This window comes from Oryctolagus cuniculus, unplaced genomic scaffold (assembly GCF_964237555.1).
Source record: "Oryctolagus cuniculus unplaced genomic scaffold, mOryCun1.1 SCAFFOLD_76, whole genome shotgun sequence".
NCBI lineage: Eukaryota > Metazoa > Chordata > Mammalia > Lagomorpha > Leporidae > Oryctolagus > Oryctolagus cuniculus.
The window spans coordinates 221,211-225,763 of NW_027208220.1; positions in this window are offsets into that span (position 1 = coordinate 221,211).

The window sequence follows — 4,553 nt, forward strand, 5'->3', positions numbered from 1 at the left end:
GGCTGATCAAGTCACTGTTTCTCACAGTGTCCATTTCACTTCAACAGGTTTCCTTTTTGGTGCACAGTTAGTTGTCACCGATAAGGGAGAACATATGAAATTTGTCCCTTTGGGACTGGCTATTTCACTCAGCATGATGTGTTTCAGATTCCTCCATCTTGTTGCAAATGACCAGATTTCATTGTTTTTTGACTGTTGTATAGTATTCTAAAGAGTGCATATCCCATAATTTCTTTATCCAGTCTACTGTTGATGGGCATTTAGGTTGGTTCCAGGTCTTGGCTATTGTGAATTGAGCTGCAATAAACATTAGGGTGCAGACAGCTTTTTTTGTTTGCCAATTTAATTTTCTTTGGGTAAATTCCAAGAAGTGGTATGGCTGGGTTGAATGGTAGGGTTATATTCAGGTTTCTGAGGAATCTCCAGACTGACTTCCATAGTGGCTTTACCAGTTTACATTCCCACCAACAATGGATTAGTGTCCATTTTTCCCCACATCCTTGCCAGCATCTGTTGTTGGTAGATTTCTGTATGTGAGCCATTCTAACTGGGGTGAGGTGAAACCTCATTGTGCTTTTGATTTGCATTTCCCTGATTGCTAGTGACCTTGAACATTTTTTCATGTGCCTGTTGGCCATTTGGATTTCCTCTTTTGATAAATGTCTATTGAGGTCCTTGGCCCATCTCCTAAGTGGGTTGTTTGTTTTGTTGTTGTGGAGTTTCTTGATCTCTTTGTAGATTCTGGTTATTAATCCTTTATCTGTAGCATAGTTTCCAAATATTTTTTCCCATTCTGTCGGTTGCCTCGTCTGACTGTTTCTTTTGCAGTACAGATCTCTATGATGAGATCCTTATGATGAGAATTACAAAATCTTCAAGAAAGAAATAGAAGAGGATACCAAAAAATGGAAAAATCTTCCGGGCTCATGGATTGGAAGAATCAACATCATCAAAATGTCCATTCTCCCAAAAGCAATTTACAGATTCAATGCAATACTAATCAAGATACCAAAGACATTCTTCTCAGATCTGGAAAAAATGATGCCGAAATTCATATGGAGACACAGGAGACCTCGAATAGCTAAAGCAATCTTGTACAACAAAAACAAAGCCGGAGGCATCACAATACCAGATTTCAGGACATACTACAGGGCAGTTGTAATCAAAACAGCATGGTACTGGTACAGAAACAGATGGATAGACCAATGGAACAGAATAGAAACACCAGAAAGAAACCCAAACATCTACAGCTAACTTATATTTGATCAAGGATGTGGGGACCCATGGGTAGGCCTACCATGGGACCTCTGAGTTAAGGCTTGGCCTGGCAGCCATGTTGCATTTGCTAAAGCGGACATTTTTAGTTTCAGTTGGGATAGTTCTTTCCACCGGATGTAACTGACTAAGAGGGACTTTCCAAAAAGGGTATAGAGTGTTGTAAACAACAAGATGGTGCCGAGGACCACACGAAGAGCCTGCCCACCACGTGACATCTCATTTGATTGGCCCAGGAGTGCATGAATTCTGCATGAACAGGCATCGGATTGGAGTGCTCCGTGCATGGACTTTAGCCCACTTCTGATTGGTTGGATTTTGTATATAAGTCATATGCTGAGGAAGGAGGCGCTCTCTCTCTCTCTCTCTCTCTCTCTTCCTCCTTCCTTTCTCTCTACCTCTGTCCCCGCTATTTTCTCTCTCATAATAAAAGTCTACGGAAGACCGATCAGCTGCGAGTAGCGTCATTCCTTTGCGGGCGAGGGAGCGACAAGAGTGGTGCCATGACTTGGATCGCTTTGTGAATCACAGGAATAGGGTAGAAACAAAGGTAAGCGTGCGTACACACAGGAATGCAGGCAGTATAAAAGGAAAGAACAGAGACTGTGGTACTGTTGGTGAAGACAGAAGAAAGAAAATATATAGCTGCCAAAGCAGGCTGTAAGAGACCCCTAATAGGCAGGGAGTAGAACACCAGTAACAGGACGGGAGTTGTGAATGAATGCCAGATTCAAGGTGGGAGTTGTCTTTAGCAGTAATGGGTAACACTCCATCCACTACTAAGTTGCACTTGCTGCTGAGCCACTTGTTAAAGACCATGGGGATGCCCATTAAGGTGGCTACGGTATGCGCATTCACTAGGGCCATTGCCAAGGCATCACCATGGTTCGTGGAAAATGATGAATTAGATGAGCAACAGTGGTGGAGGGTAGGAAGGCAGCTGAGAGCAGCTGGAGAGTCAGTAGAAACACTTAGGTTGAGGATCTCCAATTAGACTCACAGCAGACTTCTCATAAGAAACACTACAGGCTAGGAGGGAATGGCAAGACATAGCCCAGGTGCTAAGAGAAAAAATTGCCAGCCCAGAATATTATATCCTGCTAAGCTCTCATTTGTGAATGAAGGTGAAATAAAGACCTTTCATAGCAAACAGAAATTGAAGAGTTTGCTGCCACTCGTCCAGCCCTGCAAAAGATGCTTAAAGATGTGCTACACTCAGAAACACAGAAACACGGCCATCAATATGAAAGAAGGTAAAGGAAGGAAACCTACCAGTAAAGGAGCATGGGATGCTCAAAGCATATACTAGAAAATATCTTTGGGAAAATGGCAGGGCAAAGTCACCACATATCAATAGTCACATTGAACGTTAATGGATTGTACTCTAAAGTTAAAAGTACAGACTGGCTGAATGGATTAAGGAACAAAACCCAACTATTTGCTGCCTACAAGAAACACATCTTTCTAACAAAGATGCATGCAGACTGAAAGTGAAAGGTTGGAAAAAGATATTCCATGCCAACAGAAACCAAAAAAAGCAGGTGTAGCCATATTAATATCAGACAAAATAAACTTTAACACAAAAACTGTTAAGAGACAAAGAGGGGCACTATATAATGATTAAGGGAACAATTCAACAGGAAGATGTAACTATTATAAATGTATATGCACCTAAATACAGGGCACCAGTCTATTTAAAAGATATGTTAAGGGACTTAAAGGGAGACTTAGGTTCCAAGACAATAGTACTGGGAGACTTCAATATGCCACTCTCAGTAATAGATCATTCGGACAGAAGATCAACAAGGAAACAGCAGATTTAATCGACACTATTGCCCAAATGGATCTAACAGATATCTACAGAAGTTTCAATCCTACATCTAAAGACTTTACATTCTTCTCAGCAGTGCATGGAACCTTCTCTAGGATTGATCACATACTAGGCCATAAAGCAACTCTCAACAAATTCAAAAGAATTAGAATCATACCATGCAGCTTCTCAGACCACAGCAGAATGAAGCTGGAAATTAGCAACTCAGGAAACCCTAGAGAGTATACATACACATGGAGACTGAACAACATGCTACTGAATGAACATTGGGTCATACAAGAAGTCAAAAGAGAAATCAAACACTTTCTGGAAGTAAATGAGCATAACAACACAACATATCAAAACTTATGGGATATGGCAAAAGCAGTATTGAGAGGCAAGTTTATAGCAATAAGTGTTTATATCAAGAAATTGGAAAGGTACCAAATAAATGAGATTTCAGCACATCTCAAGGACCTAGAAAAAACTGCAGGAAACCAGACCCAAATCTAGTAGGAGAAGAGAAATAATTAAAATCAGAGAAGAAATTAACAGGATTGAATCCAAAAAAACATTACAAAAAATCAGCCAAGTGAAGAGCTGCTTTTTTGAAAAAAAAAAAAAATCGACACCCCATTGGCCCAACTAACTAAAAAAAGAAGAGAAAAGACCCAAATCAATAAAATCAGAGATGAAAAAGGAAATGTAACAACAGACACCACAGAAATAAAAAGAATCATCAGAAATTAATACAGAGTTGTGTGCCAGCAAACAGGAAAATCTATCAGAAATGGATAGATTCCTGGACATATGCTATCTACATAAATTTAATCATGAAGACATAGAAAACCTAAATAGACCCATAACTGAGACAGAAATTGAAACAGTAATAAAGGCCCTCCCAACAAAGAAAGCCCAGACTGGATGGATTCATTGCTGAATTCTACCAGACATTTAAAGGAGAACTAATTCCATTTCTTCTCAAACTATTCAGAAGAATCAAAAAAGATGGAATCCTCCCAAATTCTTTCTATGAATCCAGCATCACCTTAATCCCTAAGCCAGAGAAAGATGCAGCACTGAAAGAAAATTACAGACCAATACCCTGATGAACATAGACACAAAAATCCTCAATAAAATTCTGGCCAATAGAATACAACAGCACATCAGAAAAATCATCCACCCAGACCAAGTGGGATTTATCCCTGGTATTCAGGGATGGTTCAACATTCGCAAATCAATCAATGTGATACACCACATTAACAGACTGCAGAAGAAAAACCATATGATTATCTCAATTGATGCAGAGAAAGCATTTGATAAAATTCAACACCGATTTATGATGAAAACTCTAAGCAAATTGGGTATAGAAGGAACATTCCTCAATATAATCATAGCAATTTATGAAAAACCCACAGTCAACATCCTATTGAATGGGGAAAAGTTGGAAGCATTTCCACTGAGATCT